Source organism: Procambarus clarkii, chromosome 37, assembly GCF_040958095.1.
Source record: "Procambarus clarkii isolate CNS0578487 chromosome 37, FALCON_Pclarkii_2.0, whole genome shotgun sequence".
NCBI classification, from domain to species: Eukaryota; Metazoa; Arthropoda; class Malacostraca; order Decapoda; family Cambaridae; genus Procambarus; species Procambarus clarkii.
Window position 1 is genome coordinate 30,064,106 of NC_091186.1, and position 20,937 is coordinate 30,085,042.

A 20,937-nucleotide genomic window follows, 5' to 3' on the forward strand; every position below is an offset into this window, starting at 1 on the left:
GAAAGAGATGTTGTTGTCTTGCCTATATACTGGTTTTTTTGGAGCTTACAGTCCCCAAGTGGGCATTTAAAGGCATAGACGACGTTGGTCTCTTTTAAAGCGTTCTGCTTTGTGTCTGGAGAGTTTCTCATGAGTAGGCTGGCCGTTTTTCTGGTTTTATAGTAAATCGTCAGTTGTATCCTCTGATTTTTGTCTGTAGGGATAACGTTTCTATTAACAATATCTTTCAGGACCCTTTCCTCTGTTTTATGAGCTGTGGAAAAGAAGTTCCTGTAAAATAGTCTAATAGGGGGTATAGGTGTTGTGTTAGTTGTCTCTTCAGAGGTTGCATGGCGTTTCACTTTCCTTCTTATGATGTCTTCGACGAAACCATTGGAGAAGCCGTTGTTGACTAGGACCTGCCTTACCCTACAGAGTTCTTCGTCGACTTGCTTCCATTCTGAGCTGTGGCTTAGAGCACGGTCGACATATGCGTTAACAACACTCCTCTTGTACCTGTCTGGGCAGTCGCTGTTGGCATTTAGGCACATTCCTATGTTCGTTTCCTTAGTGTAGACTGCAGTGTGGAAACCTCCGCTCTTTTCCATGACTGTTACATCTAAAAAGGGCAGCTTCCCATCCTTTTCCATCTCGTAGGTGAAACGCAGCACGGAACTCTGCTCAAATGCCTCCTTCAGCTCCTGCAGATGTCTGACATCAGGTACCTGTGTAAAAATGTCGTCAACATACCTGCAGTATATGGCCGGTTTCAAGTTCATGTCGACTAAGACTTTTTGCTCGTTGGTACCCATGTAGAAGTTTGCAAACAGGACACCTAGGGGAGAACCCATGGCGACCCCATCTACTTGCTTATACATGTGCCCATCCGGGCTCAAGAAGGGTGCCTCTTTAGTACAAGCTTGGAGTAGTTTCCTTAGAATATTTTCGGGTATGTCAAGAGGAGTACAGGCTGGATCACGATACACTCTGTCGGCTATCATCCCGATTGTCTCGTCCACAGGTACGTTGGTAAACAGCGATTCTACGTCCAACGAGGCTCTTATCCCTGTGGCCCGCAGTAAGTCAACAAATTCCTTTGGAGACTTCAGGCTGAAGGCGCAAGGAACATAAGGAGTCAGCAGGCCGTTGAGTCGCTTCGCCAGTCTGTACGTGGGTGTGGGTATCTGGCTAATGATTGGCCGAAGTGGGTTTCCAGGCTTGTGTGTCTTGACATTTCCATACGCATATCCAGGTTTATATTCCCCAATGATCTTTGGCAGGTGGAGTCCGGATTTCTTGGCGTTCACAGTTTCGATCAGTTTGTTGACCTTTGCTTTCAATTCGGCTGTAGTGTCCTTCGTTACCCTTTGGAACTTAGTTTGGTCAGAGAGTATGAGGTTCATTTTCACCAGATATTCGTCTTTTTTAAGAATGACATATATTGGCGACTTGTCACCTCTCCTGACAACTATCTCCTTGTTCTCACGAAGGCTTTTAGCTGCCGCTTTGAGCTCAGGGGACAGTATGGTGCTTCTGTAATTGCCTCGATTCTTTCCTCCTTCTGCAATAAGTTTTGCTTGTAAGGTATCTTTGGTAGTGACCTTCTTTTGTGTCTCGAGGTCGAATATGTTGTCCAACAGAATTTCCAACTCTACTTTCCGGGCCATCTCACTCGGTCTGGATATAACGTGACAGTTTATGCCCAGATTTAGGAGAGTGACTTGGTCCTCAGTGAGGTTAATTCCTGCAAGGTTCAGGAAGCCATCTCTTGGTCGTGGAATTGCCATAGGTCCTCCATATAATGTTGTAAGTTTCTTGATAATCCTTGTTTCAGTGTATGTTGACGACATTTTTACACAGGTACCTGATGTCAGACATCTGCAGGAGCTGAAGGAGGCATTTGAGCAGAGTTCCGTGCTGCGTTTCACCTACGAGATGGAAAAGGATGGGAAGCTGCCCTTTTTAGATGTAACAGTCATGGAAAAGAGCGGAGGTTTCCACACTGCAGTCTACACTAAGGAAACGAACATAGGAATGTGCCTAAATGCCAACAGCGACTGCCCAGACAGGTACAAGAGGAGTGTTGTTAACGCATATGTCGACCGTGCTCTAAGCCACAGCTCAGAATGGAAGCAAGTCGACGAAGAACTCTGTAGGGTAAGGCAGGTCCTAGTCAACAACGGCTTCTCCAATGGTTTCGTCGAAGACATCATAAGAAGGAAAGTGAAACGCCATGCAACCTCTGAAGAGACAACTAACACAACACCTATACCCCCTATTAGACTATTTTACAGGAACTTCTTTTCCACAGCTCATAAAACAGAGGAAAGGGTCCTGAAAGATATTGTTAATAGAAACGTTATCCCTACAGACAAAAATCAGAGGATACAACTGACGATTTACTATAAAACCAGAAAAACGGCCAGCCTACTCATGAGAAACTCTCCAGACACAAAGCAGAACGCTTTAAAAGAGACCAACGTCGTCTATGCCTTCAAATGCCCACTTGGGGACTGTAAGCTCCAAAAAACCCAGTATATAGGCAAGACAACAACATCTCTTTCTAGGCGTTTAACGATGCATAAACAACAGGGCTCCATTAAGGAACATATAATCTCTTCCCACAACCAAACCATCGCCAGAGAAATCCTAGTAAACAACACAGAAATCATCGATAGATACAGCGATAGCAGGCGGCTTGACGTTTGCGAGGCACTACACATTAAGAAGTCAACACCAGCAATGAACAGCCAATTAATGCACAACTATATTCTACCCACCTCAAGACTCCGCTCCAATATAGAAGCATCAAGAAATATGGACCAATAGGCTTTCTACAATCACTTCCATTTCAATACCCATTGTTTCGTGTTCTGTCTTGTGTTGATGAAATTAATACCCTATTAATGCCACCTCTTGTTCTGTCTTGTGTTGATGAAATTAATACCCTATTAATGCCACCTCACCCCATCCACCTCACTCAAATGTAGATATAAACAAAATCGGAGATGTGTAAGTTCTATTCAGTTGTGTATTTGTAAACTAAAGTCTTTGAAAATGTAATAAGTTTTACGAAACGCGCTCGTGTCGCGTCAGACTAGAAATAAAAATGAATTTTGGAGAATTGATTTTTGAATTACCTCCAACAGTGAAAAGAAATGTACGAAAGATTGAGAAAATTCGTGTTAGAATTATTAATCTTACTTTCTCGGTCATATTTAATAACATATGTCTACAGGAAAGACTGCTACCAAAATATACTAATATATATATATATATATATATATATATATATATATATATATATATATATATATATATATATATATATATATATATATACATATATATATATATATATATATATACATATATATATATTATATATATAAAGAATGCTACCAAAATATACTAATATATATATACTGTGGTACCTTGCATAACGATTGCCCCAAAAGACGAATATTTTGGGTAACGAACGGCGCGATCGGCGTCAAATCGTCCCGTATGACGAACGCTGGTTTGAGTAACGTCAACACCACATGGTGGGGTCGCGCTGCTTCTTGCACATTCTTAGACACCTCCAACGATGCACATAAATTATGTTGTTCTTGTTTAAAGATGCTAATGATGCTGGGATATAAAAGGGTGACTGCTGAAATGTTGCAAAGCATTGACGATTTTGTAGGAAAAAAGAAATGAAATGTCTGATATACAACAAATGTCAAAAATGTTCGTTCGGTGTTCGGCAGGTAGGCTGTTCCATTATAACAATCTTTCTTTGTTTCAAATGTGTTCCATTTGTTTTTTATTTGTCATTTACGTCTCAATAATGGAGAGGCCTACCTTACATACACTGTATAAACCATTATGACATTTTCCTTTCTTCAAATGTGTTCAATATTTATTTTTCATTTGTCTTATAGCAAAAGGTTCGTTCGGTGGTCTACAAATCGGCTGCTCCATGTTTCTTAAAAAAAAAAAAAAAATAAAAAAAAAATAAAAGAACAGTTGAAACAATTTGAAAAATGGACAAATGTCATAAAGGTTTGTTCAGTGTTTGTCGAGTAGGCTGCTCCATTATTGAGACGTAAGTGACAAATACAAAACAAATGGAACACATTTGAAACAAAGAAAGATTGGCATAATGGAGCAGCCTACCCAACAAACACTGAACGAACCTTTTGCTATAACGAATATGAAAGACAAGGGCTGCTGGCTGGGTTAGTAGTGTGTGAGCAACCATTTGTAGCACACGTGCCTCTGGCTCTCAAACACCTGTCCCACACGGTGTTGAAAGACTGTGCTCAGTCGGTGCAATTCAGACCCTATTGTTTGAAGAACATAAGGGTCATAACATTAGTGAAGCTAGGCGCAATAAGGGCTTAACACAACGGTCGGATGCCAGTGATACAGCACCTATGAGGATGATACAGCGAGTGTATCCAGGTGTAGCTCTGAGCCCCACCCTTGCCATCTCTAATGTATATAGATGATACATAGATGAATCGTTTTCTGCGTTCAGTGATGATGCATCTGATACAAGTAGCATAGATGAACAGTGTTAGCAGCTTCCATGGTGGTGGTGTTCATTGATATTTTCAAGAATACCTGAATCTCTTCCTGACTGATGGACACTCTTTGAGGCTAGCTGAATCTCTTCCTGTGTGGGACCTTACAAAGCGATCTTTTCAAGACTACCTTACAAATTGAGCTTTTCCTATAATCGTTTCAATACTACTTTATGCTTTACAAGCTTGGCTACATACCACCTACAAGTACTAAAGCCAAGGGTGCACGCGAGTGCGTTATTTGCAAGCACACAGAACGATGAAACAGGAAACGAAAATTTATCTGTTGCTGATGCAAGGAGAGCAAAGTCGCGCTGTGTACCATGGACTACTTCGTTGACTATTACGCACCTCCAAAGTACTGAGTGTGTAATACCGTGTGTTACTGTGTAAATAGTATGTGAAACTGTACATATTGTAATTTTAGTGAATTTTTACCACGTAATATTGTGACAATAAACATTTATTGTGGACACATTACTGACACATGTATCACAGTTTCATGGAAAATTATGAACATTCTACTGTATACATATTGTAAAGGTCACAAATATGCATCATATACGATAAAAGAAACAAATAAAACCGCATTGGAAATGCATAGAAAAAATATTTGAAAATATATTTGTGGCAACACGCGGTACTTGAGTGGCCTGCGCAACTGTGTCTGGGAGCTTCACACACGGGCGACCAGGCCCTGATGACGTCACAGCGCACCTTGTCCACGCCCTCACAGCCAAAGTAAGTGGAATTTGGTAATTATTTTTACATAGACATGTTCAGGGATGGTAATTTATCATTTTACAAAGAAAAATTATATTTTGGGGAACATTTGATGTCATGCACACTGGGGAAATTTCACAATAAACACAGTGCATCACACTGTTACATGGGGGGACACTCGTTTTGTATGACGTCCGTTTCACATGACGAACATGGAATGGATTAAATTCGTTATGCAAGGTACCACTGTATATATATATATGTCGTACCTAATAGCCAGAACGCACTTCTCAGCCTACTATGCAAGGCCCGATTTGCCTAATAAGCCAAGTTTTCCTGAATTAATATATTTTTTCTAATTTTTTCCTTATGACGTGATAAAGCTACCCATTTCATTATGTATGAGGTCAATTTTTTTTTATTGAAGTTAAAATTAACGTAGATATATGACCGAACCTAACCAACCCTACCTAACCTAACCAAACCTATCTCTATCGGTTAGGTTAGGTTAGGTAGCAGAAAAAGTTAGGTTAGGTTAGGTTAGGTAGGTTAGGTAGTCGAAAAAACATTAATTCATGAAAACTTGGTTTATTAGGCAAATTGGGCCATGCATAGTTGCCTGAGAAGTTCGTTCTGGCTATTAGGTACGACATATATATATATATATATATATATATATATATATATATATATATATATATATATATATATATATATACATATATATATATATATATATATATATATATATATATATATATATTAGTATATTTTGGTAGCATTCTTTCCTGTAGACATATATTATTAAATATGACCGAAAAAGTAAGATTAATAATTCTAACACAAATTTTCTCAATATTTCTTATATTTCTTTTCACTGTTGATGGTAATTGAAAAATCAATTCTCCAAAATTCATTTTTATTTCTAGTCTGATGCGACACGTGAACGCGATTCGTAATAACTTATTACATTTTCAAAGACTTTAGTTTACACACACACAACTATAACTTGCAAACACTAAACAGAGTTTAACCCTTAAACTGCTCATGGTGTATATATACGCCCTGAGTAACATGTCCCACTGTGCGCATGGCGTATATATACGCCATAGGGTGCCAGGCCCGATTCAAATGGCCCGTGGCTACACGGGGATCACAGTAGCTTCCTCAGGGCTCTTGTAAACAGACGCCATTTTTTTTAAAAATCGTGGGCAATATTCTCAGGTGTAAGAGGCACAGTACTGTTGGAGCAACCAAGGCTGGCGCACGCAGCATGAGCGCACAGCTTTGCTGTTCAGCTTGTGACCACAGCATCGCTGAAAAATGTCAAAATAAATATATAATTGTTATTATTTAGCGATGACAATATTACAGATGACCCATGAATGTGATATAAATAACCAGGGTTGTGATAATAGCAGGATTGTTGTAATAATTAGCGCTGTGGGAGGAATGATGCTGAGAGACGGAGGAAGACAGCATCGTTTACTGTGTGGCCACCTGTTATTGTTTGCATTCACCATACCAGGTCAGTGGTTCTCTATGGTGAACACAAATGTAGATACTTATATATAATGTGTGTATTAGTGTAATAACAGCAAAAGGATTATGCTGGGAGGAGCCATTTGGGTGACGGAGGTGACGTCGTCTGCACGATTTCTCTAGCTGTTTAGAGGGTGGCCACTATGCTCTTTGGGCGCATTACAAGCTTAGGTGTACAGTTACGGTGCATAAAGCATGTAGATACTTATATATAATATGTGTATATAGGGTAATAACACTGCAAACAGTATTGTTAGGGGAGAAAGTTTAGTGCGTGTGACCTTGAATGAGTGAGGGAGCCGCCAGCCGCCATCTGTGTATAGCGACGACTCTTAGTGCCTGAACTAACTATATCAGCTTAGCTTTACAGTTGTGGTGAACAAAATATATACATACTTATATATAACATCTGTATATAGTGTAATAACACCACAAATGGTATTGTTGGGGGAAGAAAGTTTAGTGTGTGTGTTGAGGGAGTGGCAGCGAGTGGCTGGCTGGTGTGTGGTGGTAACTCTTCGTTGCTTTTCGACTCTCAATACCAACTTAGTGGTTCGTTATGGTGACCAAAACATGCAGATACTTATATATAACCTGTGTATAGAGTGTAATAGCAGCAAAACTATTTGTTTATTGTTTTATAAACATAATTGAATCACTAATATACACATCATACTTTTGAGTATAGCGATTATTCACCACTTTTATTATATAAATATATTACAATACACACTATTGAATAATATTACTGCAAAAAAACTAAGAAAAAATAAATCGAAGACATTGAAACAATTAGGTAATAATATCTTTGTGGCAACTCCCACTTGTCAGCGCGGGTGACGCTGACCGGGTCAGACGACCGCGCTGTCAACGCCCACTTTTTGCCAGACTTCCTCGGTCAATTGCGCCCAAAATATGTCACCTACGATTTTTTTTTTATTTTTCCCGTGCTCAAGGGACACAAATTAACATGTCTAGAAGACGAAAAACAAAATTTGATTTTTTTTTTCTTGCGCACAGGGGTGTAAATGTCCCCAGGACCCCTGAGCAGTGTAAGGGTTAAACAGCTTTGATTTTATACCTGCATTTGGGTGAGGTGATATGTTACAACAGTTTTGGATGAGGTGAAAACAAATTTTCAACACAAGACAGAACACGAAACAATGGGTATAATATTTTGTAAGTTAAAAGGAAGAATGTAAGTAACTGCAATGGGCCTATTGGCCCATATTTTTTGATGCTTCTATATTGGTGCGGAGTCTTGAAGTGGGTAGAATATAGTTGTGCATTAATTGGCTGTTGATTGCTGGTATCGACTTCTTAATGTGTAGTGCCTTGCAGATATCAGGCCACCTGCTATCGCTGTATCTATCGATGATTTCCGTGTTTTTTTATAAGACTTCTCTGGTGATGGTCTGGTTGTGGGAAGAGATTATATGTTCCTTAATGGAGCCCTGTTGCTTATGCATCGTTAACGATGCATAAGCCATTCTATAGACCATTGCTCCCTTTGCCTCTCTGAGGGGGGCCAGGTTCTGGCCATGGTCCCCGGTAGGCCCTAGAACTCCATACACATGACTGTTGCCAAAGTCTGACATTAGCATATCAGCCTGGTAAAGCTCCGGGGAGCCTCCGGGTCTCACCCAGAAAATGGCGTTTCATTACATTCAACGCTGGTTTTTTCCAATATTTTTACTATAACACTTGTCAATGATACAGGTCCATATTTGATGGGATCTTCCCTGCTGCCACTGTTGTAGATTGCTGCTGCCTCTAATATCAACAGGGAATCTGAAATAGGTAGTACAGTGAATATCAACCTTGTAGTGCAAACATTTGTTCTGTGTTAGCCTTTTTCCACACATCTGCTAGGACTCCTGTTCACGGGGATGCCTGAAAAAATCTGTTAAGTGGAATGCTGAGCTCAAGTGCACATTCTCTCAAAACCCATGGTGAAACTCCATCTGGACCAAATGCTTTGTTCTTACTTAGCTCCTTTGGCATTTTTTTCACTTTATATTCAGACACCTCTATGAAATGTGAGAAATCTTTAAAGAATTCGAATAAAGAAAGATATCTAGAAGTGGTTCTAGATAAAAAGCTATCACCTGAGGACCACATAAAGAACATTGTGTGAAGAGCCAATGCTACACTTTCTAACTTCAGATTTGCTTTTAAATACATGGATGGCAAAATACTAAAGAAATTATTCACAACTATTGTCAGACCAAAACTGGAATATGCAGTGGTTGTAAGGTGCCCATATCTTAAGCAGCACATCAACAAACTGGAAAAGGTGCAGAGACATGCAACTACTGTAATTTACTCGTGGAAAATAGTAGAGGGGCTGGTCCCAAATCTGCACACAGAAATAATATCATTTGAGACCGGAAGGTATGGCAGCATGTGCAGAATACCCCCGTTGAAGAGCAGAGGTTCAATAGGTACTCTGAGAGAACTCTGTCAACATCAGAGGCCTGATACTGTTCAACACGCTTCCACTAAATATAAGAGGCATAACTGGCCGACCCCTCACAATGTTCAAGAGAGAACTCAATAAGCACCTCCAAATGATACCTGATTAACCAGGCTGTGATTCATATGTCAAGCTGCGAGTAGCCGCATTCAACAGCCTGGTTGACCAATCCAGCAACGAGGAGGCCTGGTCGACGACCGGGCAGCGGGGACGCTAAGCCCAGAAAACACCTCAAGGTAGCCTTAAGGCAAGGCTAAAAGTTTTGTGAAGAAATGTTTGCACTGCAAGGTTGATATTCACTATGTCACCTATTTCAAACTCCCAGTTGATATTAGAGGCAGCAGCAATACAGCTGCTTTTACAAGTTTCATTGTGTAGCCTAAGGCTTATCTTCATTGTATCTAGAGGAGGTTTACCTGCTTGATGGGGTTCTGGGAGTTGTTCTACTCCTACTTCTACTCTACTGGAAGTACTTGAGGAGTACTCTCTACTCCTCAAACTCTGACTTGTGAGAGTTTGGTCCACCAGGCTGTTGCTTGGAGCGGCCCACATACCCACCACAGCCAGGTTGGTCCAGCACTCCTTGGAGAAACCTATCTAGTTTTCTCTTGAAGATGTCCACGGTTGTCCCAGCAATATTTCTAATGCTTGCCGGGAGAATGTTGAACAACCGCGGACCACTGATGTTTATACAGTGTTCTCTGTGCCTACGGCACCCCTGCTCTTCACTGGTTTTATTGTGCATTTTCTTTCATATCATTCACTCCAGTATGTTGTTATTTTACAGTGTAGATTTGGAACCTGGCCCTCTAGTATTTTCCATATGTATATTATTTGATATCTCTCTCGTCGTCTTTCTAGTGAGTACATTTGGAGGGCTTTGAGACGATCCCAATAATTTAGGTGCTTTATCGGGTCTATGTATGCCGTATATGTTCTCTGTACTCCCTCTATTTCTGCAATCTCTCCTGCTCTGAAGGGTAAAGTGAGTACTGAGCAGTACTCATGATGCGACAACACAAGTGATTTGAAGAGCACAACCATTGTGATGGGATCCCTGGATTTGAAAGTTCTCGAAATCCATCATTTTTCTGGCTGACGCAATATTTGCTTGGTTATGCTCCCTAAACATTAGGTCGTTAAACATCATTATTCCCAAATTCTTTACATGGTGCTTACCTACTATGGGCAAATTTGATTGTGTTATGTACCCTGTATTATGTTTGACCCTTGTGTGGCTCCAGGCTATTTAGCATTTGTCACCCACAGGCGCATACAAAAAAAAAATTATTTTTTCTTTTAAACCTGTTAATTTGTGTTCTCTGATCATGGGAAAAATAATAAAAAAAATCGTAAGTGGCATATATTGCCCGCTATAGGGCAGGGAAGTCTGGCAAAAAACAGGGGCTGACTCAGCGTGTGTCCCAGGCAGTCTGTTGCTCGCCAGCTGTCAGGCAGGAGTGGCCACAAAGAGATAATTACCTAATTATTTCAATGTCTCTGATTGATTTTTCATAGTATTTTTGCTGTAATATTATTCAATAGTGTGTAGTGTGATATACTTATATAATAAAATGAGTGAATCATCGTCGTACTCAAATATATGGTGTGCATATTGTTGATTCAATTATTATGTTCATCAACCAGTGAACAAATACTTTGTCAATTAATACACTATATACACAGGTTATATATAAGTATCTGCATGTTTTGTTCACCATAACGTACCATTAAGTCGCTAATATGAGTCAAAAAGCAACGAGGAGTGACCGCCACACACCAGCCAGCCACTCGCTGCCACTCACTCCCTCAACACCTCACTCGCCCACATTCTCCTCCCATCATACTGTTTTTGCTTTTATTCACTATATACAGACGTTACATATTAGTATCCACATTCGTGTTCACCATAACGAACTACTAAGTTGGCATGCTGAGTGGCAGTGGCAACCAGTGGCAGCCCGCCTCTGGCTGCTACTTCCTCCCTCCCTCACCCACATTCTCCTCCCACAATACTGTTTTTGCTTTTATTCACTATATACAGATGTTATATGTAAGTATTACATGTTTTGTTCACCACAACTGTACAACTAAGTTGATATAGTTAGTTCAGGCACTAAGAGACGTCGCTACACACAGTCAGGTGGCGGCTGCTTCCTTCACACATTCAAGGTCAGACGCACTAAAGTTTCACCCCCAACAATACTGTTTGTGGTGTTATTACCCTATATACAGACGTTTTAAACACTTTTATTATGTGTGATGTTAGTGCAACTGGCCTATAATTTTTTGCCAAGGCTTTACTCCCCCCCCCCCTGTGCAACGGAGCTATATCTGCAGATTTAAGTGCTGCTGGTATCTCCCCTGTATCCAGGCTCTTTCTCCAAATTACGCTGAGTGCTCTCGCTACTGGTACTTTACATTTCTTTATGAATATTGAATTCCATGAGTCAGGCCCAGGAGCTGAGTGCATAGGCATATTGTCAATTTCTCTTTCAAAGTTTTCCGAGTTTGTGGTAATATCCGTTATATTATCTGCAGCTTGAATGTCATTCATAAAAAAGCTGTCTGGGTCATCAACTTTCATGTTGTTTATTGGTGTGCTAAACATAGCCTCATACTGGCTTCTTAGAATTTCACTAATCTCTTTGTTGTCTGTGTACGTACCTTCATTTGTAATTAATGGTCCAATACTTGTAGAGGTTTTTGATTTTGATTTTGCGTATGTGAAAAAATATTTCGGATTTTTCCTTACTCTTGTATAACTTTCTGTTCCAATTCCATTTCCTCAGACTCATATGATCGCTTCAACGTTTGTTCTATTTCTTCGATCTCCCTGCTAAGGCTTATTTTCCTTACTTGTGATAGTTGTGTCTGCCGAAGCATTTCCGTTATTTTTTTCCTTCTCCTGTACAGTTGTCTGCGTTCTCTTTCTAGAGTGGTCCTCTTTCTGCCCCTCCTCACAGGCACGTGCTTCAAGCAGACCTTGTAAGCTTCAGCTGTCAGTTGAGCTATTCCCTGTGTGGGAGTTTTGTCGTTTATGATTGTCTCCTATTGAATGGTTGCAAGGTCTACATTTATTTTTTCCCAGTCGATCCTCTTATTGTTAAAATTGAATTGATTGAATATTCCTTCTCGCTTGTTGGGTCTCTTAGACCTACTACCGTTATTTATGCTAGTTCGCACTTCAATGAGCTTATGATCTGAGTATGAAGTATCTGAGATTGTGATGTCTCTGATTAGTTCATCATTGTTTGTGAACTAATGATAAACTAGAAAACAAGTCTAGAAAAACTAGAAAACAACAAAAACACACTAGAAAACAAGTCTAGAAAACTAGAAAACAACAAAAACACACTAGAAAACAAGTCTAGTGTGTTTTCGTTCCTAGTTGGTTCTGTAATCTGTTGATTGAGCGAGAATTTGTCACAGAATCTCAAAAGTTCTCTGACCTGTGGTTGGTTATTTCCCGGGTCATTCCCTGCTATGACATTTGTGTTTGCCATTCTCCATCTTAGACTCGGTAAATTGAAATCTCCAATGAAGATTAACTCTTTTGCTGGCCTGGCAAGCGACCTGGCACACACTGCAACGAAGGCGGAGCATTGGCCGTGAGCGCACAAACCACACTCAAATGTTTATACAGTGTGACCTCACTCGAACGAGGCGTAGGCGTTATATGAGGCGAGGCCGATTCGTTTCACTGCGGAATTCGTTTTACCCGTCAGCCCCAGGCTGTCCCTCCCCTTTATGTGAAAAAACCAAAGGTCCTACATCCACTATCAACAAAACAAAAAATCACAGAAAATCTATTTATTATGTATTTATCATTTTGAACATGGCACATGATAGAACAATCAATTGTAAACAATTCCATATTAAAATCAAAACTATGTGACTGTTATTGGTGGCCGCAAATATGATGTAATGGCCAGGATTTCCATAAGCCAACTGTATCAGTCTACATAAATATTCATAAACAATTCATTTATTATGAAGTCTTCATTTTCACTATGGCATTTGACAGAACAATCACTTACAAACAATTTGGATTAAAAATTCTACATATATGAGCATTATTGAATCAAAAAAAGCAAAATCACATAATTTTCTCAACAAACTGAAGAGGAGGGGTGGTTGGCGGGCCGCCGGTGGTAGGGGAAGGAGGGTCAGGGCCAGCCGCTGGTATTTAGGTGCGGGAGGGGAGGAGGGGGGGGGGGGGGGGGGTTGTAGCATGTTGGCGGTATAGGAGTGGGGGGGAGGGTGGCAGCCAGACTGACAGGCCTTGGGCCAGACCAGGCCTCAGGCCAGGCCTCAGACCAGGCCTCAGACCAGGCCTTGAACCCAGCCCTCGACGAAACTCGACCCAATGTTGACTGCATAGAGGCTAGCCGCCTCCTTACCCCTCCCTCCCTCCCCCCCCCAATACATCCCCTCACCACTGACCCCACACTTTATTATGAATTCTTCATTTTGACTACGGAATATGGTAGAGTGATGCATTACAAGCCACTGAAATGGTAAAATTTTCTCTCCTAATTTTGTCAAAAGCAGCAAGTGAGCTTAGTATCGAGGCAGGCACGTGCTGTTGCAGTCAGCTGGCGTCTCTACTCACCCTCCTTCTCTGACGCCTTTCCACCCCCCTAACACATCCTCTCACCACTGACACCACAATTTATAATAAATTGTTCATTTTGACTATGGAATATGATAGAGCTTTGTGTTGCAAACAACTGAAATGGTAACATTTTCTCAGCTAATTTGGTGAAAAGTAGACAGTGAGTGAACTATCGAGGTGGACCATGGAGGCGCCAGCCACGTGTTGCCATTTATATGATAACTTGAGCCAGAGCTCTCCACTGACACAACCTGCCTCCCCTGACACCACTATTACTCCAGCTTCCCTGACAACTTCCTCCACTGACACAACCAGCCTCCCCTGACACCACTATTACTCCAGCTTCCCTGACAACTTACACCACTGTCAACCTGCCTTCCATGAGAATAACTTACACCACCTGCCTCTCCCCTAACAATAAACCCTAACTACTGACACCACTTGCCCCCCTGACAACAACTCTCACCAATGACCTTTGATACCATTTTATCATCCTTCAACCATTTATCCCTAGAAACAATGGGTAAGCATAATAAAACACTGTATAACTGTTTACACTTTGGCGAATCATAGATGATGACAGCCACCTCCGACGCTCGGTCTCGGTGACTGCTTGGATGAACAATCCTCGCTTAATCAAACATTTGTATGTTCCGCTGAACATTTAGTACCTAATTCAATTTGTTCGGATCTTCTGGGAATTCGCTAGAACGGGGTTCGTTAGTGAGGATGAACTGTACTCTTTTCAGCTTTCTAACCTCAATTTTCATGCTACGTCATTCATTTTGCTATCAAACTGTTCACAATATAAAAGGGCACATTTAAAACCAGTCCCATAATATTCGGACAATAAATGGGATTTTTAAAAATGCATTAATTGATGACGGCATTACCTTCATCAGGGACTCAGCGTGTTTTGGTTTTATGATGTTTCGCGGCTCATCAGGCCGCGAAACCCCTGATATTATTAGTTGGTTTTTGTTAACCCTTGGGCTGCTCTCTTGCGATTTTAGCCTGCAACACGTCTTATAAAAGTGTTCATTTGTGTTTCCTGATCATGGGAAAAATAGAAAATAATTTGTGACATATTTTGACCACAGTAGGGCGAGAAAGTCTGGCAAAAGTGAGGCGTTGACAGAGTAATCATCGGAGGCAGTCAGCTCCACCCGAGCTGTCAGACGGGAGTTGCCACAAAAATATTATTACTTAATTATTTCAATGTCTTTGATTTTTTTTTCTGCCTTTTTTTCCAGTAATGTTATTCAATAGTGTGTAGTGTGATATATTTATATAATAAAATGTGATCCATCGCTATACTCAAAAAGTATTGTGAGCATATTAGTGATTCAATTACAGTGCATCCTCACTCTAACGAACCCTACTCTAAAGCATTCCCGGATAATCCAAACAAATTGCATTTGGCGCTAAATGTTCAGTGGAACATACAAAAATTCATTTGTGTTGTTCCACTGATGGTGATGACCTAGGCCGGTATGGCAGGGCTGTGAGAGCTGTGTACTGTACATACTCTCCACATCATTCACTTCAATATCAGTATCACTAGTATCAGACACCTGTCTTAGGTCTTTTTCCAGATTTGAGTTATCAAAATCACTGGCATGCTCATCTTCAAGGAATATGCCCTGTATTTCAACATCAGAGAGTGTTTTCTCAAAAACATGGCCAATTAGAGACTGGGAGCTCAATATGGATACATACAAAATGGTTGCTACCTTGAATATGAGCCTGCCCACAACCGTGGGGAATGCTGGGAATTTTTTTCAAGCTGGCAAACACCTCAGGAATCCATCTTGTACCCAAGTTTTGAACCCTACAATATACCTACAAATGCCGTAACCACTGTGATGCGCCGAGTTTATTGTAACATTCCCCGTGCACATGAAATCAAGTGTTCCACAAAAAATGTTTTTTTAACCCTGAACATGTATGTCTATGTAAAAATAAATACAAAATTACACTTACTTTAGCTGTGGGGACGTGGACAAGGTGCGCTGTGACGTCATCATGGCTGGTCGCCTGTACCAGAAACTCCCAGAAACAAGCGTGCAGGCCATTCAAGCATTGAGAGTTGCCACAAATATATTTTCAATTATTTGTTCTATGTATTTCCAATGCGGTTTTATTAGTTTTTTTTATTGTATATGATGCATATTTTTGTTATTAACAATATGTATACAACAGAACGTTCATAATGTTCCATGGAACTGTGATACTGTGTCTGTAATGTATCCACAATGTTTATTGTTGCAATATTACTTGCTAAAAATTCACTAAGATTACAATATGTATAGTTTCACACACTATTTACACACTAACACACTGTATTACACAATCAGTACTTCCGAAGTGAGTAATAATCAATGAAGTAGTCCATGGTACAAAGCGCGACTTCGCTCTCGTTGCACCAGGTACAGATAGATTTTCGCTGTTTCTTTGTTTTGTGTGCTTGCAAATAACGCACTCACGTACACCCTTGGCTTTAGTACTTGTAAGTGGTATGTAGCCAAGCTCGTAATGCGTAAGGTAGTCTTAAAAATATCGCTTTGTAAGGTCCCTGACTGGAAGATTCAGTCATTTATAGCAAGTGTCAGTCAATCTAGAAGAGATTCAGCCATTCTAGAAGAGATTCAGCTAATCTTGAAAATATCTATGGAAAACACCACCATGGAAACCGCTAACACTGTTCATCTATGCTACTTGTATCAGATGCATCATCACTGAACCCAGAAAACAATTCATCTATGTATCACCTATATAAATTGGAGATGGCATAGGTGGGCATGGGTGGCGTTCACAGCTACAACTGGATACGCTCGCTGTATCATCCTAATAGGCGTGGTATCACTTGCATCCGACCTTTGTGTTAGGTCCTTATTGCGCCTAGCTTCATCAATATCATGACCCTTATGTTCTTCAAGCTATAAGGTCTGAATTTCACCGACAGATCAACACTGCGTCGGACAGGTGTTTGGGAGCCAGAGGCGTGTGCACCACCCCATGGTTACTCACTCAATACTAACCCAGCCAGCAGCCGTAGGACATTCTGGGAATTTTTTTCAAAGAAAGCTGCCTCTCACTGGGGGGTCCCTAGAGTTCATTTTGTATCCAACCTACCGCGAGCGTGTTTTGACCGTGTACAAAAAGAAAAAAACTTTTGTCGGTGGGGATAGTTATTGGCAAAAAGCATGTCATTTGGCACAGTGCAGTGGTTAAGGTGTTATGCGCACCCCTTGATCGAGCGAAATTAGGCACTAATGCATTTCAGAGGTTTAATACACTCAACAAAACTGGTTAATAATACTATGACTAATACAATCAACATCACTGGGTAATGCCAATATGATGAATACACTCACCATCACTGGGTAATGAAAACACCAAGAATAACCCTTGTGTGGCTCCAGGCTATTTAGCATTTGTCACCCACAGGCGCATACCAAAAAAAAAAAAAAATTTTTCTTCCTAACCTGTTAAGTCGTGTTCCCTGACCATGAGAACAAAAAATTCAATTGAACTTACCGATGACGTAATTGAGCCGACAAGATGGGCGATGACGTCACACCATGCATGATCGCTCATGCACGGTGCGTCCCAGAGGCGTCGTGCGCGGTCTTCAAGCAGCCAGAGTTGCCACGAATTTATTTTCGCGGCATTATTTACAGTGTCTAGGCCTATTTTATTAGCAATATTAGTCACTAATTGTGTTGCACATAATGTTACATCACAGTCATTGTCAATAAATGTTACATACATTGAGTATACACATGAGCACACAAATGTTTTCCATTACGCCATTATATTATGTATCACAATGTTCATTATTATATGTACACACAAGCATGCACTATGTACAGGTTTTTGCACTATTATTGCACATTTAGAATTCTTGGAGAGAGTGGTAGTCGTTGAAGCAGTCGACAGCACACAATAGAACTGCACACGCTTCACACCATGTTTGCACCACTTTACGTTTCTGTACTCTCCTTTTTGTTGTTTTACATACTAGGCATTCACGTTGGCCTATTGCACGCTTTCCAGCTGGTGGCAAATGTTTTAGTCTGTGTTGCTGAAAGGCCTCCATGTGAGCAAGCCTGGGTGTTGCAGCATGCTGCAACACTGGGTTCATGATTGGTCTTTGCATGCCAGGGACATCTTTACCAAACTTTGCTAATAACTGTGTTGCAAGTGTAAAAGCAAACGCACGGAAACTAGGTTTACGTCCAGTTTTCACCAGACACATATTATAGCAGTTCAACATGCTCATGTCAACATGATGGAAAAACACTTTTTTCGTCCATTTCAATGTTTTCCGCACACACTCGATAGTGCCAACCATCATGTTAGCCTTATCAATCAAACGCATGTTGATATTACAGTATAGTCAAGAACACAATCTGGCTTATATACTGGTTCTTTCGTTACACAGTTCACCTTGCCACTGTTCACCATTGTACCCTCACGAATGGTTGTCAGCATGTTCACTTCTCTCTGTCTTTCCACCGAACCGAGAGTATTTGATCACATTTCCATACCTGGCACTCACCAACTGCAAGTCTACCATCAAACACTGGCATTTCCCTCCTTCGTGCCTTTACTGTGCCAACCAATCCAGTTCTATTTTCAACCAAAAACTTAGTTAGCAATGGACTTGTATAGTAATTATCTGTGTATAAGATGTGGCCCTTGTTCATCCATGGTGCCATCAGTGACTTCACCACACTACCCGAGAAACCATGTTCGTCGTTACCGGGAATGTCTACATCGCTAGCTGAATACAGAATCATGTGTAACACGTATCCTGTTTCACAGTCACACAGCACAAAGAATTTCAATCCAAATCTGTTTTGTTTGGAGGGAATATACTGCTTGAATGAAACATGTCCTTTGAAAAGCACAAAGGATTCGTCAATCACCAGCTTCTGTGCTGGTACGTAAAAATCTCTGAACTTATCAATCACTTCATTCATATAGTGCATCACTCGCCAAAGTCTATCATCCTCTGTCCGGTCCTCATTACTTGCAAAATGCAGACACCTGAGGAGTATCTGAAACCTATCTCGGGATATATATTTCCCTAAGAAAGGTGTTGAAATAGTCAGATCTTTGCTCCAGTAATCTGTGATAGCGTGTTTGACACTGTGCTTCATCAACATACATATTGCTAAAACACATACATTTCACCTACATTGGTGGTTTTCCAATTTTGTAATCGTGAAAATTCTGTTATCTCTCTTCTAATGAGATGAGCTGCATGAAGGTTCGTTTGGTGTACAATATATTCCATGAGCGGCTCATCATAGAATGCTGTAAAATAAAATAGGATATGAGTGTAAAATTCACTCATATCCTCTCCATTATCAGGAAAAAGCTCGGTAATCCCATCTTTATTGTCAAAGGCAGGAATTCGAGGAATAAAACCAGCACCATCACTCCACACTAGTACACCTGGTGTCCTGCGAGACGCAACAGGGGCACGATGGCGAGGAAGTGATGTACACAGTGGACCAGGAGCTGAAGCCCGTCTACGCACAGTACGGCCGCTACGTGCACATAAGGTGGAAGCACGTGAACATCACCACACTACACAGTACCCCATAAAAGGTTGATGCATAAGCTGGAGAAACAGGCAGGAGTAACTGGTAGGGCGCTCCAGTGGATAAGGGAGTACCTAAACAATAGGAAGCAGAGAGTTACAGTGAGGGGTGAGACCTCAGACTGGCGTGAAGTCACCAGTGGAGTCCCACAGAGCTCTGTACTTGGACCTATCCTGTTTCTGATATACGTAAATGATCTCCCAGAGGGTATAGACTCATTCCTCTCAATGTTTGCTGACGACGCCAAAATTATGAGAAGGATTAAGACAGAGGAGGACAGTTTGAGGCTTCAAGAAGACCTGGACAAGCTGCAGGAATGGTCGAACAAATGGCTGTTAGAGTTTAACCCAAGCAAATGTAATGTAATGAAGATCGGGGTAGGAAGCAGGAAACCAGATACAAGGTACCATTTGGGAGATGAAATACTTCAAGAGTCAGAGAGAAAGACCTGGGGGTTGATATCACGCCAGACCTGTCCCCTGAAGCTCATATCAAGAGGATAACATCAGCAGCATATGCCAGGTTGGCTAACATAAGAACGGCCTTTAGAAACTTGTGTAAGGAATCTTTCAGAACATTATATACCACATATGTCAGACCAATCCTGGAGTATGCGGCTCCAGCATGGAGTCCATATCTAGTCAAGCATAAGACTAAAATGGAAAAGGTTCAAAGGTTTGCCACTAGACTAGTACCCGAGCTGAGAGGTATTAGCTACGAGGAGAGACTACGGGAATTAAACCTCACTTCGTTGGAAGACAGAAGAGTTAGGGGGGACATAGTCACCACATTCAAGATTCTCAAGGGAATCGACAGGGTTGATAAAGACAGGCTGTTTAACACAAGGGGGCACACGCACTAGGGGACACAGGTGGAAACTGAGTGCCCAAATGAGCCACAGATATATTAGAAAGAACTTTTTTAGTGTCAGAGTGGTTGACAAATGGAATGCATTAGGAAGTGATATGGTGGAGGCTGACTCCATACACAGTTTCAAGTGTAGATATGATAGAGCCCAATAGGCTCAGGAACCTGTACACCTGTTGATTGACAGTTGAGAGGCGGGACCAAAGAGCCAGAGCTCAACCCCCGCAAGCACAACTAGGTGAGTACACTACCCGAGAACATCACCATCACTACACTACTCTTGGTGCCTCATGTTGTTCCATGCGGTGGCGCTTGGCTGGGCGAGACGCTGCTGACGTAACAAATTCTCGCCCAGTAACACCACTGGTACTGGCACCAGGCTCTGTAACACTATGTTCTGATTCCACTTCACTAAAACCAGAAAAAGAGTCACCTTCCTCTGACTTGTCACCGAAAATATCCTCAGACTCTAAATAATCACATGAACTGTGTGGTCGAGGGTGAATTGGAGTAGACACTGGGCAAGGTGGTATGGGTGAGCATATA

At 41.1% G+C, this 20,937-nt stretch overlaps 1 protein-coding gene across 3 annotated transcripts in view; it reads right to left on the reverse strand.

Annotated features, from left to right (window-relative positions):
• LOC123747665 (E3 ubiquitin-protein ligase TRIM32-like) overlaps nt 1–20,937 on the reverse strand; it is a 335,458-nt gene that overhangs the window by 296,493 nt on the left and 18,028 nt on the right. The window lies entirely within an intron of this gene.